We start from the raw sequence: 13329 nt of genomic DNA on the forward strand, positions 1-13329 counted from the left end.
CTTAGAGATGTATTTTAACTTTACATCTCTAAGACACATATGAGAACTAATATAATATAAAATATTCTTCCCTGCAAATTGCAGAATAAAAATAGTTGCATTTGACTTACTTCTATGTATTATAAATATGAGCTTTATGGATGTATCACCCATATTATAAATTTTTGTAGCATCTCTATTCAGATTCACACGTAATATCTAAAATTTTCGAAAAAAGTTGGATAAAAAATCTATACGAATTTCATATGGGCTTTCAGGAGGATGCGTAATTGATACAATTTTCGTAGCCTGGATTGAAGACTTTTTCACATTTTGACTTCATTACTCATAAACGTTTGATATTTTGAATCATTTAACTATTTCCATGATTTTTAAAATACATAATATATCATAATAATGTAGTAATATTAATAGATAATTACTTTAAAGAAAGTAAAAACGAGTAAAGAGACGCAAAAAGAGAGTTTCTTCGAAACGACCTTAAATTTTATGCAGATTTGTCAGGGAGTATCCTAAGAGTCGGTCCAGCCTGACACCCATTTTGTTAAGTTAAGCAGCTATACTTCGCCTTTGTAGAATAAAGTTATTATTATTATAAAATTGTAGAACGTAGGTTGGTGGAAGCTTTCAATATCGTCAGCACAACTAGCATAATAATATAACTGCCTATATCTCAAAATTTATTCAATCAAAGAATTTTATATAGAATCTAAAATATTCATTATTATACAAGGCATATCATGATTATATATACTTGACTTTTACTTATGTGTCTACTAATAGAAAAGTGCAACTGAGCTGACAATATGACCAAGTAACGAGCATTAAAATCATAAGCAAAATCATACCATACCTTGAGGTATATATTTTTCGATAATAATTAGACTCATAAATCACATTGAAAACGTAAACACAAAATCTGGATCAGTGGGTCAAGCTAATTTACCTGAAGTATAAAAAAATTAAAAAACGGCTTTGTTATTCTTATTTCTTTCGCTCTCTTTCATTCCACGGTAAATCTAATTTACATTTATAACCAGCTAATTTCTTTTTTCTCTCGCATTTTTGTGACTTTTTCAATTAGACACAGAACTGACCGCCGTCCGAGAAATAATTGCATTCGTGACTTATTAATACGAGTATTATGGACACCAAAAAAAGGTCTGTTTTTATTGCTATACTATTAACCAAATTTGAAGATGCGGACACGTAAAGAATGATTTACATTAACCACCTAAACAATTATTATTATAACATAACTCGATCTATGCACTTTCTCACGCTTCTCAGGCAGTAGTGATCTGCAAACAACCATTACAAAGTCCTAAAATACCAAATAAAAAACCTGTCCAAACTTTATGATGACGAACAATGTCGAACGCCGATGGAAAGGCGGTATTATAATACGCACAAATACTGGCACGTATAATCGGTTTTGCCTCATTCAGTGGATCCGTACGTGACTCTTGGCTATACAGGTGCCGATGTACTGTACGGATTTATCTATGTTTTACAGTACTTTTCGTTGTTATGTTTTCAGGCCTAGCGGGTGTAGGTACTACTTTACGAAGCTGATGCCGGATTTGGTTCGATATATACGGTTTAAAAGTCTATCGAACTCATAGTTTTATTGTTAAACATAAACCTTTTTAATATGTTTATAGCTAACTCTGTTACTCCATGCGTATGTGCGAAGATCGATTAAGGACAATTTAAACAAAAAAAAAATCAAAGCCACTTAGTAACTTGATTTGATACTTATTATATCATTTAGCTATCATAAGATCAATTTTTACCTTAACTAGACATTAACTTTCACCCATCATGTGCCGACAAAGGTAAAAAACAAATCAACACTCAAAAGTGTTCTTTCGGGCGCAAAAAATAAAACAAATACTCCTCTCGGATTCCGGGGGGTCCCGAGTTTAGCACTAACTAGCAGCTAACCCCCAAATCGCAAGCAATTATCGTGTCATCGGGCTAGGACTAATGACAGAGTCGGCATATACCGGGCCCTGTCATTCCGCGGGCAAAAGCAAATATTTACGCGAATTATCGCCGCGAGGGGGCGTCATAGGACCAAATTGGCCCCCGGGTGGGCGGTAGTACCACGCCCCCTTAGGCCGCTCTTTTATCTCCATAACCTTTCCGATCGTCCCTAACTCTCTTTTATTTCATCCTTTGTTAGTTTTCGTGATTTATGTCTCATGATATTACATTTTGTTTAAGGGGGTTGGTCAAAACAAACCAATAAAATACACATAATATCTAAGCAGGCCCCTTAATTAATTCTTAGTTTATTTTTATGTTGTATGTAGTTGTTGTGAAACTTAAATCTCATCGCACCATTTTGCACAACTTAAAGAAGCATGACATTCTCCTTGTTAGAAGACCAGCGTCTCGATTATTTGCTTTTTATTTACAAATTTGAACAAAGAAGATTTAATTTTTAAAATTTTTTTTAGATAAATTAAATCAACATTGAGTCAATTCCAACATTTTTATTTTTGATGTTTATCAGTATTAATATGAAAAGTAAACGATTAAAACCAAAATGGATGCGATGAAATATCAAAGCGACATCAGCGCGACGCATCCGCCCAGTCGCGAGGCATCAAATTGCCTTCTTCCTGTTTGTCGCGAGTATAAAAATGAAAATTCCTTAGAAAGAACTAATTTAAATTGATGTGCAGAGTCTATATATTAACATTGCATTCTTAAAACAAAATTGTCGTGCCCATTCCATCCATATGTTCATACAAAATTCAGAGTATGTCGTTCTGATTGCTTAAAACCAGATTTTTATATCTGCCGTACTGTGTAATTCAATTATATATCGACATTATTTCGTTATTAATTTATAGTCTCATATAATATACATGTATTGAACTATTTTTGACTATAAGTTTACAAGGTCAATTCGTTGTTTTTAGTTCAAAGGGTCGCACATATGAATTTGACGATTTATATCTTCATAATACGTATCTTAAATAGCAAAACAAGGATATTTGCCTCTGATACATTTTGTGACGAATTTGTCTTCTCGAAATTTTATTTTAACAAGACAAAAAAATATTGCTTGACATTACAAGATACGCGCTTTAACAAAATACAATATTTACTAGTGAATAATCAAGTCATTCTCAAGACTTGGCCTCTCCAGAAATGGCGTCTTGAGTGAAAGGAATATATCCTTACAAGACTGTAATGGCCGAAATACTGAGGCCACCTAACCATCATAAGCCTCGTTTGTTTGGCAATTAGCGCAACTCGAAAATTAGTTTTGCCATTAGTAGACCTTTGCGGCATAAATTTATCAAGTCACTCTCTGACGTTTACTTCCTAAAATGCTGGAAAATCTCAGGGAAGATCAGTATCTCAAATATCACTCTGCGTCAGAATCTTTGAATCACTTATGACTGAATATCCTATTTTTAAAATTAAAAATGAGTGCTTTAACTCTCACGAGATGTGTTTTATACGGTGCTTTCATTTTAAAACGAACCACCCTTAATAACTTATTAAAAACACTTCAACTTAGATATACAGGGGGACGTTTAATTTTATATTTGACAAAGTTCTGTCAATCACGTCTTCACCTCCAGTTTTAACTTCACTTTGATATGTCAAATGAGAACCCCCATCATATAACACATCACTGTAAGCAGCATTAAAATGTCTATTCAACAGTGCCAAAAGAAATTAAATAGGTTGACGTATGTACCAGCGAAAAAAGCGTGAAAAAATGCCTGGGAATAATGGATATTTATCGACCTCAAACTTCTGTATTTCAAATGGCCACCATGAGTATGATACATTATTTTAAAGGGCATAACATCGCTTATCTAACCACACCAGAATAGTAAGCAAAAATGCGGGGTAATAAGACATTTTATCTACTTAAACTTTGGTAGGTCAAATGGTTGGCTCATAGTGTTACATTATTTTAAATGACAAATATTTTACTATCTTACTTCGCCAAAAAAATTGATGGAAGTTGAAGTGATTTATCAGTAAAAATGTATGGTAAAAAAACAGTTCATTGAGTTCAAATATTTTTGTGTGAATTTTGTGTATAAGGTGTTGGAATACTAAATAAAAATAATTTGTATTTCCAACAAAATGGAGCTTTCCCACACTATGGTTTAACAGTTCGAGAGTGGCTTAATGAACAGTTTCCGGCGATGTGGCTTGGCTGATTGGTAATGCAGTGGATTGAACTTACACTCATCTTTCGAAGGCGTTTGATAGAGTTAAACGATACGTTCATGGTCTTGGTAGTTCCCTGTTGTCCTTCATTCTTATTCTTCAACTTCATTCTTACGCACCCGAAAGTTCTGATCATTGATGTAACTTGTTATTTTCAATATTTTCATCAATAAAATTGGCTCATACTTTCAATTCCCCTCATGCACTAATGATTTGAAGATTTAAAAATTATTTACTACAGCTAATAGATGCAGGTGTCGTACATCGTTCTAGAATGAAGATTAAAACCTCCTAGTTTTCCTTTGATGTAAGTAAATGTCACTAAGAATGTTTTTATGGGGTTATGTTAAGCCAATCAAATAAATTAAAAGCCAAGATTAAATCAGCGATCTATGAGAACAGTATTCATGATTGCAGGAATCCTCTTATTTTTTGTATTTTCTGATAAACTTAAAAAGGCCTTAAAAACACGGTTTTTACCTTACCTTAAAACGCCCTTAAAAGGTCCAAAAAACCTAAAGATTATCACCCTCAAATATATTGGTACCATGTGGCATTCTCTACATAAGGCATATGCCGTATTATAAATTGACTGAGGCTAATAAGAGCGGCAAAAGTTAATTTTGGCTCGCGCCACTTTTTCTACCATTTTTTAGTCGGCAATTTTTCGTCTTTTGGATAAGAGGACAGATGGCTTTTAGCTATTAGGATTATATATTTCGCTTCTGTCAGTCGGTCAGTGACTCGGGTATAAATTGGCTTTTGTGTATTTTTGTTTTTTTTTTAATTTTCATTAAATTGAACTTACAGGGCTATTGATGTCAATAGCCCTGTAGGTTCAATCATCAATCAGCAGTATTAATTCAGATGATTGTAGTCTTGTTAAAGAACTTGTTTATTCACTTTTTCTCTAGCATGAAAAAAAAACATTTAAAGGCTAAAATAATTTACAGGATTATGAAGGTCACTGAAAATATTCTTGTATATTTAAGAGTAGGGAAAATACCCTGGCACCTACCTACGCAATGTACTTTCTTTCAAATACCAATAAAAATAATTTTTTACATATTTTTGAAATGAACAAAGGCCGATCCAAAAGCGACATGAACCATTGGCGGTTTCCATGACAAATTCCGCAGATCAGGACCGTGTGAACCGCCTCGCGAGCGCGCACAACAAAAGGGGTTCCGTCTCAAACGAACGCGCCGGGCATAAATTTATTTAAATAAAAATAAATATAAAGCGCTGCGGCACCGTTAGGGAAAATGTTATTTACAACAATAATAATATAATAATTAACTTTTTATGGGCGTTTAATAAAAATTATATTAGTGGAAAGCAGTCAGCTGTGCCTTGGGTAAAGAGCACAACGATTATACTACCTGATGGCTTCTTAGATGGATCATAAAAGTTTCTTCATTAATTTTTTGCTACTCTTGGACTTTTTTACTTTACAGAAAACCCTATTATTAAGACGAATTATTTTATCTAAAAACTTATATTGTTGAGACGAATTGGAAATTCTCATATACTCATTATATACGTAATAATCATATACATTTTAAAAATCCAATACCAATTCTACCATATAACAATGCATCAACCAAAGAACTAACAAATTACAAAATTAAACATCATTAAGTTATTTTTTATGTCCTCATCTATCGTGCAGCGTATCAAAATATTAAGACACCCGAAACCCTGAAAAAAAAGGCACCGTCCGAAAAATTTATGAGATACGTCCTCGGGGCGCCGCACCATTTTTTACGAGGTATATCTCGCACCCATTAAATCCGCGATGGTCCCCGAATAATCCGAAAAAGTAACAAATAATACGGATTCCGCGGCGGTGCCATCTTTAGATTGTTATATGGGAGAGAGAGATCGTGTTTTTTTGTATCACGGAATTTTTAATTTCCTAGATGGGACGCGTTGCGAAGAACAGCAGTAGGCCCAAAGACTTTTTTTTGTTTTTGTTTTATAAGATTAGTTTAGTTTTATAGTTTAGTTTTTTAGTTTTATAGAGTTTCAATATTATAGCGAAGTGTTTAATAAGCTTATTAGGAACGGAAAAACAATAAGAAAAGAAAACTAATTAACTCCGGAAACAGAACATAACAAAACCTGAAATAAGGGAAAAGGATTGAAAACAGGGAAAGGACGAATGACAGTTAGAATGAGGCAGGTGTCGATCCAATCAGATGATGCGAATTGATGGAAGAGACGTGAGAATCACGTCTGAATATAGTGCCCGTAAATATACGTGCCTCCGATTAAGTTGGCACTATTGGTACCTTTGTTAATATTTAAGATAACACGGGCTCGGCTAAATTAGCAAACTAGTAGGATTTTTTCTTTTGATTAAAATGGTGAAAACATTAAAAAATTGAATATCGCGTTTTCGGGAAAATGTGTAAAATGTACTTTTGTTAAATAGTCTATTAAATATTACTTTATATATAACCCTGTATATTTTAACATAAAAAAATAAGATGTAACGTCACCGACGATTTTTTTAAATAAAAACCTTAATTTTTTTAAAGTTTATGTGAATACCCGTTTTCAAGATAATTAAAATATTTTTTTAAATTTAATATAAATTATAAAATCTGCTTTACTCAAAAAGTTTCTTAACAAATGGTTAAAATGTAGTCCATTTACTGTCTAAAATTATCCAAACCGTACTTGAAAATCGTTTTGAACATTTGTAAGGTTTTATGTAGAAACTAATATAAAATTTTCTAAAAAAATTATTACTGTAAATGCAAAATTTCAGGTTTTTTTTATAACTTTTTAAAGATAATTCAAACACCTAGCTTTCAAGAAAAACAAAAATCTAGTCATTTTTTCTCTTTGCACTTGTTCAAAATGTAGCTCATTTACTATTTGTCAATGCCCGAAACGTACTTGAGAATCTTTTTGAACGTTTCTTGTAACTCCTGGAGAAATCTAATCTATCTCTTATCTACACTCATGCCTTATTCTGGTTTGCGACTTCTCAATGTTTGCAGGTTTGGACACATAAACTTTGGATTTCAAATATACCCATACGAAAAAATTTAAAGGGAGTAGAGAGATCTTAGTGGCCATTCAAAAGGTCCTCTTCTACCAATTCATTTGCCTGGAAATATAGTATCCAGATTGTTTCGAACATGACAAAGTGCAAAATGGGAAAACGCAACATTTTGTTGAAACCAAATGCTCCTAATTGGCATATCACCTTCTATTTGATCAGGAACCAGAGCAGCCAAATTTGAAATTAGTTATTCTTGTAAAAAATGTAAATGTCACCATTTAGATGTTTTCCAAAGAAAATTGGGCTTATAACTTGCTGGCCTAAAATTCCTGCCCAAACATTTACTTTCTCTAGGTATTATGTGTGGTCTTGCCTCATGTCCAACATGGATTTTCCTGTGCCCAATAACGACAATTTTGTTCTCCGCTCAGAATAAACGTTGACTCATAAGAAAAGAGAATATTTTCTGTTTTAACAATATTATTCCGCAGTAGTTCCAAAAATTGTTCGCAAAATTCGATTCTCCTATCTCATCTTCATTGAGTTCCTGGAGAGTTGTTAGTTGAAAGGGATGAAATTTCTGTGCCTTACAACCCTTACTTCTGCAGACTGACTTACTTTTAATTCGCGTGCTACTTATCTAGTGGAAATACCGGGTGGTGCGTCGCCGAGCGGAACATAGGAAAACCCATGTAAATTTTAAGGGGCTCAATTATTGGCTTCTCTGTACATTTTATAGAAAAATGTAAGATAACTTTTTGAAGAGACCAATCTGGCAAACCCTTGTGCAACGTTTCAAAAAAATTTAATAAGCGAATCTTGAATTATTCAATTAAATGTAATTGCAAAATTAGCAAATTTTCGGTTGAATAACTTTGTGTCAAAAAAAGGAGCAACTAAAAATACTACTCCATGGGTCCGAGGATTTTTTTAAGAAAAAACAAATGAACTGCGGAATTTACTCCTAGTTACAGACTCTTAATAATAATGAAAAGCAATGATGACTCTTCCTGATTTGCTCGTGGTAATGTCTAATAAACTGCACAAAAAGTATGAGCTGCTAGGATCAGAAGAACAGAGTGGAGTTTGAGATGAAGGAGAACCGAAAAAAAATTCAAAGAGAACAAAAGGGAATACAGTTCAAATTATTATTATTAGACACTTTCAAAAGTGCCTAATTTTGGACAAATGAATAGGAAGTACAAGAATTAATTTTTTTTTATTGAAAATCGTTGGGTGCTACCAAAACACGTACGTTTGGCGTAAGGCAAGTCCTAGACAGATTGTCGAAACAAAAATTTAACGGAGAATCGAAGAAGGCAGCTATTGGATGAAATGAGACAAATACTATATCTGCAGTTTCTTTGACGGTATTTTAAGAACAGTCTTCCATGAAAACCAATGCACCGGATCAGATGCGAATCTGATTTTTACTACAAAGTAGTCGAAAATTTCTCCAAACAGATTACGTCAATTCCAAGGCGGTCATTTACCTGATATTACTTTCATAATTTTAAATTTCTCTTTTTTTCAGATACTTTCAATGTGATAATTCAAACTGAATCACCCTATAGTAGTGTCACTTGTCTTCCTCGAATACTCAAAAGCGTTCGATTGTATTGATCATAATCTTATGTGTGCTAAATAAAAGTATTTTGGATTTTCCGATAGAGCGGTTTGCTTTTTTAAATCGTATTTATGTGGTAGGCAGCAGGTTGTACACACACAGGTGGGAATATCGGCAATGGGCACTGTAAAATCTGGAGTCCCACATGGGTCCATTTTGGGATCTCTGTTATTTCTATTATATATACTTTGATATGAATAAAACAACTAGATACTCCCAAATAGTCTTATGCCGATGACAAACAAGTGTTATACACCTTTAATCCTAAACATTATAATGATGCAGAAACTGAAATAAGCAGTGACTTATTCAACATTTGTCAGTATAGTAGAAAGCATGGACTGAGGTTAAATACTGATAAAAGAAAGGCCTTGCTCTTTACATCAAGCCCCAACTCAGAGTTTCTCGAGGGATACATTCATCTTGAGATGGAGGATCAGCAGCTTGTCTAGTAGCTAAAAATTTGGAAAATGTATATGACACCAGGCTTAGGTTTGAGGATCATATATCAACACTGAGTAAAAGGACAAATGTAAGTTTAAAAGAGTTATACGCAAACAAACATATTTTGAACTTTAAAGTGCGTAAAAAATTATGTGAAACATGTTTTATCAAAATTGATTTAAGGTTTAACTCTCTTTTACCCATGTCTTACTCAGGTTGAAAAAATGGAGCTTCAAAGGATGCAAAATAAATGCTGTCAATTTATTTATGGACTCAAGAAATTTGACAACATTTCATCCAAGATGAATTGGCTGAATGTCGAGAATTTGTTTAAATATCTTCTTTTAATGTTTATTTATAAAATTCTAGATACAAACTTGCCTTTATATTTAAGATCTAAATTAATATTTAGGGATGAGACCCATCAGCGCTCTTTGAGAGTTAGTTATGCCACAAGATACTACTGCATTATTTCAGAGAAGTTTTTTGTTCATAACTGTGTTATTATATAATAATTTTTATATTTTTTTTATATTTCTAATTCTATCCTAATTTTTTGAAAAAATTTAAGGAATGTGTTGTTGTTTCATCAAAATGTGTAGTTAGTTTTGTTTTCCAGCTGGACTAAGATTACAATTTTACATTGCATATTATAAAATTTATTGTTCAACTTTTAGTGGATTGTAGTGATAATTAAATGTATAGAAGGGCGTATTGTATTTATTTTTTTTCTTACAGACATTTAATAAATGCGTGTATAATTTAAGGGTTAATTTAAAAGTAGCGGTTTAGTGACTATACAAGCCTTTTAAGATTTAATAATGTAATAGTGTTATTATTCTTAATAAAGATATTATTTATTTATTTATTTATTTACTTCTATCACATCTTCAGTCTCTTGATTGCTGCAAAAGATTTTGGGACCGTAAGGACTTACAACTCAAGGACCTAAAGTAAAGCGCTTACTTGAAACCTGAGTTATATATTTTTTAAACTAATTAAATATTTTTCTGTACTTTGTCCATTGATATTACCGACCAATACATAGCTATTCTTAAATCACAAAAAAACCCAAGTCAGTCAAGAGAAGAAAAAAAATTCATATCAGGGGAAGTGTCGGTAGGTTAATAATGGAGGCGCTAAAAATCAAAAGATACCTTCTGCAGTAAATCAGAGCTCGAGGCACTCACACAGGGTGGTAAATAATTGGATCCCGAGGCTACCACCCGAGTGCGGTGATGTCTCTGTTTTTTTTATATGGTCCGAAAAGTATTGCTACAGGTAAACAAACAGCCCGTTAAGATTTTGATTTAAGAAGTTTTTTATATAGTTTATTTAGATGGTGTTTTGCAGTTACTACTCTAGTTATTCGTAAATGCAAGATAAATTAGAAAACAGCGTAGCGTAACGATAAAGCCAGGTCATTAAAAGATTTAAAGAGCATAAAATTTAATCTTGACTTGCACGATACATTGTTAACAAAAAAACAACCCACGACAGATGACTGGTTGGTCAATAAAAAAATTGATATATTAATCGAGACCCCACAGAAAAATTCTTATCTTTCCCCGAGAAAATCACATAATAATGAAGAGGTTCCGAGATTACGTCCCAACTAGAATAATTTATTGGGAGGCAAACGAGCCGATATCTCCGGACAATTAAGGTTTAATTTGTCCGAATTATCTCGGGAACCTTTTTTACGGCCGCCGGGAACCCATAATGTGTCAGAAATCATTACCTCTTTGCTCATAATTTACCGACCGATTTGGAATTTTATTGTTTCGGTCCACTGGACCACCGAAGAATGTCGGGGACCCGTTTAAGTTGTTCTTAAAACGCTTCTGAGAGATTATATTTAGGACTGATGAAAGAGAAGGAACTTTTAAGTATTTAAAAATGATGTTTAAATTGCAAACAATTTTGCGATTTTTATTTTTTTTTTTAGTTGCTGATTGTGAAAAGGTATAGAGTATATATGATGAAGAATCGTTTCTAACACATCGTTTTTTGATCAACAATTACGTGGTTAACGCATCAAAGCATTTTGCTTATTTACTTTTGTAACTGTTTGCCGACACAATAGTAGCGTATTGTTTTAATAATTTTGAATGGATTCTTGTTTCGCTTACCCTTGTTTATTACATTTATATGATTTGTTTTTAATAAAAATGTAAAAGTAAAATATTAATATTGTTGCAATATTGAGCAAATTAACAAATATTAAGTATGACAATATTTAAGCTGCTTATTACCTATTGATCAAATTAAAGAATGTGTATCTCAGTTTTGGTTTTTACTATGTGTAACCGAACGAAGAGCTAAACGGTCCGTATGGATTTTACCTTTTTATGAGTTATCATTTGAACAGATAGCATTTCGCTCATTTCTTTTAATTTAGATTGACGGAGCACTAAATAGTGACGTTTTCAACTTTGTGCCATAGTGCAAAATGTTTTCTTAACAAAAGCGTGTGGTAATATTAACATATTATTATTCATGTATTTTCCTGTTGTAGTACAATATTTTATGTTTTGAATTTTGAATAAAAAACCAGTACGAAAAGTTATTAACACTGAAATTAATAAGTTTTACCTCATTAAAATAGCCTCTGATGCTCACCATCTTTTTATTAACAACCTATACGTGTAAATCGAACGCTGCTGTCATCAGCAAACCTATATATTACACACAAAGTTCCGCCACTAATAAAGGAGCCGGGGTTTTCAACCTCTTCGCTAAATTATTTTTAAGCAGCTTAGCCCAACTTTTAAAGAAAAAATAATATTATATAGGTAAAAACACGGGGTGTTATGGACGAAATTATACGGCACGCACAAAAATGCAAATGATGCAGTGCAGTAATCGGAAATTGGTCGGCCGACGACGGCGAATCGATCGCTGAATTTTTAATATAGTTGCTGAACGGACTGCAGCGATGAATTCTTCGGTCAGGAGTGTAGTAAAAGAGGAATTTTGTGTGATGGAATTTATATTTAGTTCCTGTGTTATACGTAATTTATATTTATATACAGATTAATTATGACCCAACAATAATTATTCAACACCAAAATATTCAAACATATTTCAGCACTAGTCTCACTGCAACATTCTTTCTTTACAGGTGATATCACCCGATCAATTTATGAATTTTTTATATTATTAACCAGCAATAATAGGGCGCGTTTTAAAATTCAGCAAGATTTTTTGATCGATTCCATCAAATGGTTGACAGATTGACTGATGACGTAAAACAGCTGATTTATGATGGAAGATCAACCGATTAAAAAAGAAACGCTTTTTTGTATTGTTGTGTTTTCCTGTATTGATTTGAGTTTTCAGTTGATTTTCAAATTTATTTTTCCTCCTTACATTTCCTCTTTGTTGTTATGTTTTAATAGGACTTCACGTAACGTGCCAGGGTGCGAAAAAATATTACCTAAAAAATATAACGCCCTTGCATTGCCCTTTACTTTGTAAAAAAAATCTTAAATTGAATAAATACAGATAAAAGTTAATTATCTTGTTGGTTTTGGTCAAATCAAAAATTATTTAAAATTAAAAAAATATATTTTAAAAAATTAAAAATTATTTTCTATATATTATTAGTAATTATTATTTAAAAAAAAAAATTAAAAAAAAAAACATTTCCATCACACCATTCTACCAAAACAAAAATACGATGGACCAGTGATTGCCATCAGCCAATCATTGATGGACCCATCATATAATAAAGAAACGTGATGTGATGGAAAGCAGATACTTTCGAAACGCAAATAGCAAATTTTGCTTAAGCGGTGGATCGACTGCTGAATTTGAAAACGCGCCCATACTAAAAATGGTTCGCCGAAAGCGTCAGAATTGTCATTACCTTTTGACATTATGATTTGAGGGTTGACTGCCTGATCGATCAGGTTTTCGCTAGTTTTCTGATGTCCCTTCTCTAATGGTTAAAAGCTTAACATTTTTTATGTTAAGAGCCTTGTTTTGACTTATTCCAAATACTTTTATTTGTGCCCTTTATCACATAGAG

The 13329-nt window shown here is 32.6% G+C and overlaps 1 protein-coding gene across 4 annotated transcripts in view; it reads right to left on the reverse strand.

Annotated features, from left to right (window-relative positions):
- LOC126749069 (uncharacterized) overlaps positions 1–13329 on the reverse strand; it is a 251533-nt gene that overhangs the window by 5545 nt on the left and 232659 nt on the right. The window lies entirely within an intron of this gene.

This window comes from Anthonomus grandis, chromosome 1 (assembly GCF_022605725.1).
Source record: "Anthonomus grandis grandis chromosome 1, icAntGran1.3, whole genome shotgun sequence".
In the NCBI taxonomy this organism is placed as follows: domain Eukaryota; kingdom Metazoa; phylum Arthropoda; class Insecta; order Coleoptera; family Curculionidae; genus Anthonomus; species Anthonomus grandis.